Source organism: Nomascus leucogenys, chromosome 5 (assembly GCF_006542625.1).
Source record: "Nomascus leucogenys isolate Asia chromosome 5, Asia_NLE_v1, whole genome shotgun sequence".
NCBI classification, from domain to species: Eukaryota; Metazoa; Chordata; class Mammalia; order Primates; family Hylobatidae; genus Nomascus; species Nomascus leucogenys.
Window position 1 is genome coordinate 119935080 of NC_044385.1, and position 10032 is coordinate 119945111.

Below are 10032 nucleotides of genomic sequence, written 5' to 3' on the forward strand. Positions count from 1 at the left end.
AGCTGGGAAGTCCAAGATCAAGGCTTTGGAGGATTGGGTTCCTGGTGAGGGCTCTCTCCCTGGCTTGCTGAAGCCACCTTCTCTGTGTGCCCACATGACCTTTCCTCCGTGTGTGTATGAGTGTGGAGAGAGAAGGCTTCCACAATCAGATTAGAAACCCACGCTTACAACCTCTTTAGCCTTCATTACCTCCCGAAAATGCTATATCCAAATACAGTCACATGGGGGTTAGGGTGTCAACATATTAATTTTGGGGGGAAATATTTTTTAGTCCACAGCAATTACACAAACTAATACAGCGCTGACTGCTGATCCATAGAGCATACTCTTTACCTTGCACCAAATACTCTTAATATTTTTCATAAAGACTCTGTTTCAATGAAAAATTGGCATGAGAATCAAAAACCCAAACTTGAATCTAGGGCTAGGGCCTAGTTTTTTCCTGCAGACGCTTTTTTATGGGCATGTGTATGCTTTTTGAAGGAAGTTGTTTGATGGATACAAAGCGATTCCTCCAAAGCTATATATTAAAGGTGTAACTTAGGGGAGAAGTATTTAAAAAAATTAATAGCTTGCAAAGATCATCAGTGTGCTGAATTGATCCAAAAGAAGTTAATTTATTTAAAACCATTAAACCACAATTCCATAAAGACCTTATTGTTTTTTGTTTTTGTTGAATCACAGACATCAATATCAAGCCTCTGGGTATACTTACCAGGCCAGAAACAATTAAGTAAATTATACTCAGAAACAACCTACCAAGCTTTTCATATGTTCTAATCCAATCCTCCCACATCCATCAAGCAAACGCCTAGCTAATCATGTGGATTTTGCACAATACCCTACAGGCCAGAAAACTTGGATTCTAGAACCTGCGTTTCAGAGGCTTGGATGCTTTTTAAATACTTCTTAGCTTAATTGCTTGTCTCTGCCTTTTGATGAAGTGGGCCAGACTCCCAACTGCATTTCTGTCCCCATCTCATCTTCCCACCCTACCCTTATTCAACCATGAAGGATAAGGCCTGATTATTCACCTAGAGAAATCAAATGAAATAAATTTAACACAAGTTTCCTAAATCCCTTAATAATTCAAAAAAGAAATGTCAGAAAGCATAAATCAACCAGTCTGTTCTGTTAACCCAGTGAGGTACACAGCTGATGTTCAATGACCAGGGGCTCAGAAAAGGAGGCCACGACTCAGAGATGCCTGTGCACTTTGGTTCTGTTTTCCTTTCAGCCTCCCGGCGGCTTCACATTCTTGACTTTTGTAGGGACTTGCAACTTACCAAAATGGTATAAAGATTAAACTGAAGACATTTGAGATACAACAGATGCAGCAAGAAGCCTTTTCTGAGCTTCTCTTATCTGAGGAAAGGCACAGCCTTCCAAGAAGGAAGCTGCCATAGGTCCTCTCTGTCTCTGGGGGAATTTCCAGCAAGGAAGGAGACTATTAGCACTGGGATACGAAACTGCATAAACAAACATTATCACAAACTGTCCTACCTTCCATTTGTTTCCCTAAAGCCATTTGTCTCTCCTAAAAGCTCATTTATCTCCCATAGAAGTCCTCTCTCTCCCTCTTTCCCCCTCTTAAGCAGGTATATAAACCCTTATCCCTAGCTGTTCAGCCAGCCTCTTCATTTGAATGTTCCCACATGCATGTGAGTTAAAATTTTTCTCCCATTAATCTGTCTCTTTTCAGTTAATTCACAGCCCCTCCCGCCGCCCACTGAACCCTAAAGGTAAAGGGGAAATCTTTCCAACACTTTCCATTGCTTTCATCCATTTCTCTAGTCCTGTTTATTTATTTATTTGTATCCCTTAACTCCATCTCCTCCCACTGGCCTATTCCTCACACCCCTCACTTGTTTTTTTTTCTTTTTTTTTTTTTTGGGATGGAGTTTCCCTGTTGTCGCCCAGGCTGGAGTGCAACAGCGCGATCTCAGCTCACTACAACCTCCAACTCCTGGGTTCAAGCGATTCTCCTGCCTCGGCCTCCCAAATAGCTGGGATTATAGACACCCACCACCACGCCCAGCTAATTTTTGTATTTTGAGTAGAGATGGGGTTTCACCATGTTGGCCAGGCTGGTCTTGAACTCCTGACCTCAGGTGATCCACTCGCCTCGGCTTACCAAAGTGCTGGGATTACAGGCGTGAGCCACCGTGCCCGACCCACATACCTCACTTTTACTCAGAAATGTAATGTTTAGTATAAAAGTCTTGGAGACAATGCAGCTCTTCTCCACCCTTCCTCCCTATCTTCATTGCATACACAGGCCAGGGTTTTTCTAGAGGACTTTAGTGTATGGGCAGGAGAGGGTGACAGGAGGGGATAGTGGAGTTTTGCTGCTTTCTGTGGTCAGGTCTCAGGCAGGACTCTAAGGGAAGCCTCACTGAACCCACTGTCCTCAGTCCTTCTGTGGTTGGAATGGTCAGGGCACATGTCCAGGAGTCTTCCAATTAGTGGGATAGAAAACAGGGCCCTAGCCCCAGATTCTACACTCAGCTCTCTAGCCTATTCTCCTCATTTGCAATTGGAAAAGTTGACTCTGATTTTCCCAACCACAAAAGTTTACATACAATTCAGAAGGGAATAAAACTGCAACCCAACCCCCTCATTCAACATGTCTTTGCCATTGGTGCCTGATTCTTTCCCGAGAGGCAGGAAGGAATCTATCAAACCACAGGCCAAAGAACCCTATTCAGACAGCACATTTTACCCTCATGACAATAATTAACTAATTAGTTGGATAAGGAGAAATGCTTCAATTTGGGAATGACTGATGCTTCCCCCCCTCCAAAAAAAATGCAAGAAATAAAATCCAAGTGCTGTTCTTTGTCCTAATAAGAAATATACAAGGATATTCAATCATATTGGTGCTTGTGTAATATTTACAAAATGTAAAAGACAATGCCTGTACCCCATATATGAATCAATGAAAGACCAGAGGGGTTAATGACTCCCAGTGTGACCCAGTTATCTGGTGACAGAGGTGGGACTAGAACTTAGGTCTCAGATCCCAGGTCAGAGTCGTTATACTTGTTTATGTTTGTTTGTCCCTGTATAAGACCAACCTTATCAGAATAGAAGTTTGCTTAAATTTATGATAACATATACTTTGGGGATATTAATTTTCGTGGCAAATGGTCTTCCCAGCTTTACTCAGTGCTGAATCTTGCTGCTTACACTAAACTGGGGCACTCCCTGAGCCCATGAAGAATTTCTATGCCAACCTTGTGAGGCAGGAGAATAGGCTCTGAAGGCAGGGAACATAGGCCAATTCACACTGACTTCTTAGAAATAAATCAAAAGGAAAACCCCAGTCTTCCACTTCCAAGTAACAAAAGGAACAGAGGCTACTTCCTTTGCAACCCCCACTTTTCTGCCTGGCAGACGAAAAAACTGAAAGTACTTTTGATTGGTCCTCTCCCACAACCAATCAGGCTAGTGGCAGGCCAAGTCTTCATTTGCATAGGAGTATAACGTTGTAACTTCACTTCAGCCTCTGGTTGGTCACTTTCCACAACCAGTCAGAAGTTTGCATAGGGTGTAACTTTGTAACTTTGCTTCATCCTCTGATTGGTCCCTTCTTGAAACCAATCAGACTGATCACAGACCATTACTTTCTTTACATAGGGTGTACACAAACGAACAAACGGGAAACCTCTAGAGGGTATTTAAATCCCAGAAAACTCTGTTATCATGGGCTCCCACCCTGTGGAGTGAACTTTTGTTTTCAATAAATCTCTACATTTGTTTCTTCCTTCTTTTCTTACTTTGTGCGTTTTGTCCAATTCTTTGTTCAAGACGTCAAGAACCTGGACACCCTGCATTGTTAACACTTGTTTTGAGAATCTTGAGGCCTAATTACTTTCAATTAAAAATCTGGGGCCCAGAAAAGGACATGCTAGGAATTATTTATACTTCAGTGTAAACAGAGGTCTTTCCACCCATTTTTGGGTGGGTCTTTTGATACACTGTAAAGTAATACGCATAGCATTACCTATGAAGTTTTCTTGCTAAAAATGTTTGATCTGAAACTACTTAAGCCTCCAGGTAGACATAACTTCCAGTTTATATGAAATTGAGAAAATGGAGAAATGAGTTAGACGACACCGTGAAGAAATAACCAGATACATCTAGAATACGAGGCATTCTCTAAGACATCTAGCCTGCTGCTGTTTTCAAAAATGTCAGTGCCATGAAGACAAAAAAACCGTCGAAAAGAGAGACAGCTCCATGTTTAACAGACTGAAAATACATTACCGAAAGTAATATGTGAACTTTTATTGAATCCTGCTATGGAAAAAAAAAGCTGTAAATAAGATAATTTTGAGGGAACATGGAGAAATTAGAATATGTATATTAGATATTAGGGAATAAAATATATGACTCCATTCTCTTAAATATAAAAATAATATGGTCATTAGGTAGGAGTATGCTATTGGTTTCAGAATATTTGTGCTAAAGTATTTAGAAGTGAAGTGTCATGACATCAACTTATTTTCAAGCACACACGCACATTTCCACATACATACACACAAAAAAATCAATATGGCAAATGTTAATAATTGCTAAATTCAGGTAGAGAAATACATCTTTCAATTTTTCTGTATGTTTTAAATTTTTCATAAAAATTTTAAAAAATTAGTCTTGTCCTACAGATCCTAGAAATTTTTGGATTTCAATCCTATTTTCCATTAAGGACTGAAGAACTTTCCTTCTTTATTAATAGGATTTTAGGCATGGAAAGGTGATTAGAGATACATTTTGTGAAAATGAACAGACCCTTCCCCAAATCCACAAACGGCCTAAGTAGCCTCTTTATCTCTTTATTGCTAAGGCTTGTCTTGTACATACCAAGATAATACTTTTAATTCTCAAGTCATGATATGTGGTCTAGCAAAAGATTTTTTTTTCTTGCTTCTGCTTTTACTCATATGAAAGCCTTACAAAAGCATACAAATCAAAACATTTGTAGATATAATTTTTTATTTAATAATGGATCATCTTTATTTAAAAATCACATAAATGAAATTACGCTGTTTCAAGGATTTCAAATATACAGTTTCCATGTCTTGTAGTCAACTCCAATGTGATTTACAGCAAAATCTTTAACTTTACAAGGTCAGCTTAATAATCTACCATAATGTATGTGAGGATAAAAATGTCTTCCTTGTCTTTTATTTTTAACTTTTAATTTCCTTTTTGAATCAGGCTTTGAGTTTTGACCTTCACAATTACTAAGGAAAATCAGATTGCAGTAATTAGAATACTGTAGTAACATCATCTAAAACTATGGTTTGATTAGTCCATTAGCTTAAGCAACCACAATTTCAACTCCTGAGAAATTTAAACCAATTTAATTTGAGCTATGTGGTACACTATTCCCTTTTTATGATTGCTGAAATATCTGCAGAATAAGTCAGAGGTAGCATACTTATTTAGAATATTACAAGAGCAAAAGAAAATCCCGCAGAGCAGCAAATCAATTTAAGAGAAATGTGCATTTTCTAAATGTTAACACATGGAGTTTCATTTGACATCTACTATCCAAATAGCTAAAATGACCACTTTCCTTTAGAAATTTTTCTTCTGGGCGAAGAAATATTGCTTTATATTTTCCCTTAAGTTTATTCAATTAAAAAATGTGAAGGGCAGAGCTCCAGAGCCACTGCATTTTTAAAATTTTCTGGAAATAGAAATGTTTTTTTCAAGAGCTTATTTGGCTTATTTTAGGTACGATTTCTCATCTCTGTAATTTCCATTCAGCCTTATAACCTAAAAATGTGCTTTCCCTCCTCTCCTATGCCTACAGTTAATTCTCACAACAATCTTCATTAAGAGAGCAATGCTTTCATTCCAAGTCAATAGATGAAGGACTAGGCAAAGTATAGAGCTGTTACTAGACATGCAATTGGAGAGCTTTCCAGAACAGGAATACCTTGGAGATATTGTGGGTTCAGTTCCAGACCACTGCAATAGGGTGAATATTGCAATAAAGGGAGTGACAGAAATATTTTAGTTTCCCAGTACATTTATGTTTACGTGATACTGTAGTCTATTAAGTGTGCAATAGCATTATGTCTAAAAACTCAATGTACATATTTTAATTAAAATATTTTATTGCTAAAAAATACTAACAATCATCTGAGCCTTTAATGAGTCATAGTGGGAGGTCTGGCCTTGATGTTGATGGCTGATGATTTATCAGTGGTTGCTGAAGACTGAGGTGGCTGTGGTAATGTCTTAAAATAAGACAACAATGAAGTTTGCTGCATTGACTCTCTTTTGTAAAAAACGTCTCCACAGCAGGCCATGCTGTTTGATTGCATTTACCCACAGTAGAACTTCTTTCAAAATTAGAGTCAATACTCTCAAACCCTGCTGCTGTTTTATCAACTAAGTTCATGTAATATTCTAAATCCTTTGTTGTCATTTCAGCAACGCTCACGGCATTTTCACCAGGAGTAGGTTCCATCTCAAGAAACTACTTTTTTTTTTGCTCAACCATAAAAAGCAACTACTCATCCTTTGAAGTTTGATCATGAGATTGCAGCAATTCAGTCACATCCTCAGGCTCCACTTCTAAATCTAGTTCTCTTGCTATTTCCACATCTGCAGTTACTTACTTCCTCCACTGAAATCCTGAACCCCTCAAAGTCATCCATGAGGGTTGGAATCCACTTCTTTCAAATTCCTGTTAATATATTTTGACCTTCTCCCATGAATCATGAATGTTCTTAATGACATTTAGAATGGTGAACTCTTTTCAGAAGGTTTTCAATTCCCTTTGCCCAGATCCTTCAGAGGAATCGCTGTCTATGGCAGCTATTGCCTTACAAAATTTACTTCTTAAATAATAAGACTTGAAAGTCAAAATTACTCCTTGACCCATGAGGTACAGAATGGAAGTTGTGTTGGCAGGCATGAAAACATTAATATCCTTGTACATCTATATCAGACTTCTTGGGTAACTAGGTGCCTTGTCAATGAACAATACTATTTTGAAACAAATCTTTCAGTCATCTAGGCTTTGTTGTATAATTTCTAGAGCACAGGCAGAGTAGATTTAGCATAATTCTTAAGGGCCTTAGGGTTTTCAGAATGGTCAATGAGTATTGGCTTCAACTTACAGTCACCAGCTGCATTAGACCCCATTAAGAGAGTCCTCTGAAACTCTGAAGTCAGACATTGACTTCTCTAACTATGAAAAGTCCTAGATGACATCTTCCTCTTTTTTTTTTTTCTTTGAGATGGAGTTTCACTCTTATTGCCCAGGCTGGAGTGCAATGGCATGATCTCGGCTCACTGCAACCTCTGCCTCTTGGGTTTAGGCAATTCTCCTGCCTCAGCCTCCCGAGTAGCTGGGATTACAGGTGCCCGCCACCACACCCAGCTAATTTTTTGTATTTTTAGTAGAGACAGGGTTTCACTATGATGGCCAGGCTGGTCTTGAACTCCTGACAGCCAAACCACCCACCTTAGCCTCTCAAAGTGCTGGCATTACAGGCGCAAGCCACTGCACCCGACCTAGATGGCATCTTCTAACAGAAGGCTGTATGGTCTACATTGAAAATCTGTTGTTTAGTGTAGCCACTCTCATCAGTGACCTTAGCTAGATCTTCTGGATAATGTGCCACGACTTCTCCACCAGCCCTTGCTGCTCACCATGCACTTATGTTACAGAAACAGTTTCTTTCCTTGAGTCTCATGAACCAATCTCTGCTAGCTTCCAACTTTTCTCCTGCAGCTTCCTCACCTCTCTCAGCTTTCACAGGATTGAAGAGTTGGGCCTGGCTCTGGATTAGGCTTTGACTTAAAGAAATGTTTTGAGGCAGGTGCAGTGGCTCACGCCTGTAATTCCAGCACTTTGGGAGGCTGAGGCAGATGGATCACTTGAGGTCAGGGGTTAGAGACCAGCCTAACTCCTGGTCTCTCCTGGTGAAACCCTGTCTTTACCAAAAATACAAAAATTAGCTGGGCGTGGTGGCAGATGCCTGTAATCCCAGCTATTTGGGAGGCTGAGGCAGGAGAATCGCTTGAATCCGGGAGGCGATTGTGCCACTGCACTCCAGCCTGGGTGACAGAATGAAACTCCATCTACAAAAGAAAAAAAAAAAAGAAATGTGGATGGTTTGATCTTCTATCCAGAAAACTCAAATTTTCTTCACATTCGCAATAAGGCTGTTTCGCTTTCCTATCATTCAGGTGTTCACTAGAGCATCTCTGTTAATTTCCTTCAAGAACTTTTCCTTTGCATTCACAACTTGGCTAACTGGCACAAGAAGCTTAGCTTTTGGTCTTTCTCGACTTTTAAAATGACTTCCACACTAAGCTCAATCATGTCTAGCTTTTGATTTAAAGTGAGAGATGTGTAACTCTTTGCCTGAACACTTAGAGGCCAATGTAGGGTTTTTTGTTTGTTTGTTTTTTAGAGAAAGAGTCTGCTCTGTCACCTAGGCTGAAGTGTAGTGGCGTGATCTCGGCTCACTGCAACCTCTGCCTCTTGGGTTCAAGCAACTCTTGTGCCTCAGCCTCCCAAGTAGCTGGAATTACAGCTGCGCCATCACTCCCAGCTAATTTTTTTTTTTCTTGAGATGGAGTTTTTGCTCGTCACCCAGGCTGGAGTGCAGTGACATGACATGAGCTCGGCTCACTACAACCTCCGTCTCCTGGGTTCAAGCGATTCTCCTGCCTCAGCCTCCCAAGTAGCTAAGATTACAGATGCCCACCACCACACCCAGCTAATTTTTGTATTTTGAGTAGAGACGGGGTTTCACCATGTTGGCCAGGCTGGTCTCAAACTCCTGACCTCAGGTGATCCATCTGCCTTGGCCTCCCAAAGTGCTGGGATTACAGGTGTGAGCCACCATGCCCAGCTCATTGTAGGGTTATTAACTAGACTAATTTCAATATTGTCTCAGGGGATAGCGAGGCCCAAAAAGAGGGAGAGAGATGGGAGAAAGGACTATCAGTGGAGCAGACATAACATACAACATTTATCAATTAAGTTGGCCATCTTATATGGGCATGATATGTGGTGCCCCCAAACAATTATACTAGTAACATCAAAGATCACTGATCACAGACCACCATAATAGATATAATAATGAAAAAGTTTGAAATGTTATAAGAATTGCCAAAATGTGACAGAGATAAGAAGTAAGCACATGCAGTTGGAAAAATGCCACCGATAGACGCTCGACTCAGAGTTGCCGCAAATCTTGAATTTATACAAAACATAATTATATGCGAAGCACAATAATGTGAAGCACCATAAAATGATATATGCCTGTCGTTTGGAGTCAAGGGGAAAAGATGAAGCACTAGAATTGCTTCTTTTGCTCTTCAAAATTGACATAAGTAGAGATAACACAAGGGGGCTTCCACTTCCTAAATTTGGGATAGAAAGGTCACATTGGTAAAATGTAACATTTTCCATCACCGGGTAACACTATTTTTAAGAGTATGCCAATTAAAACATAGTGAGTTTAGCTATAAAACACAACAGTATTAAAAATACTATTAAAACTAAGGAAGGATCCTAGAACAATTATTCAAGGTTAGAAGTTTCTATAAAGAAGCACCAAAGTGAGAATTAAAGATCAGTCTTTCTAAACAACAACAAAATATAAGTGAAATCAGATATAAGACTTGCAAAACTGGTTCACCTCTTTCTTGAAGTGTGAGATTTGAGCAAGACAGTGAACTTTATGTAGTCAAATGGTGTTTGACTACAAATGGTGAAAATACAAGAGATTCTGCCTGGGGTGAGGAGGGAGGGGGAAATGTATGTGCGAGGAGGAAGGGGGAGAGAGAGGCAGAGAGAAATTGAGAGACAGACAGACAGTGGCAAAGACTCTGCTCTTTAAAAAACCTGCAAATGAATAGAGATGCTGAGTGTCCAGGGAGGTGATTACACCCCCAGGAGCTCCACGTTTAGTGGAACACACACACCTATAAACATACATCTGCAGATGGCCTGTTCTATGGGTGCAGGCCAAAAATGGAGGGTGGTTGCCTGAA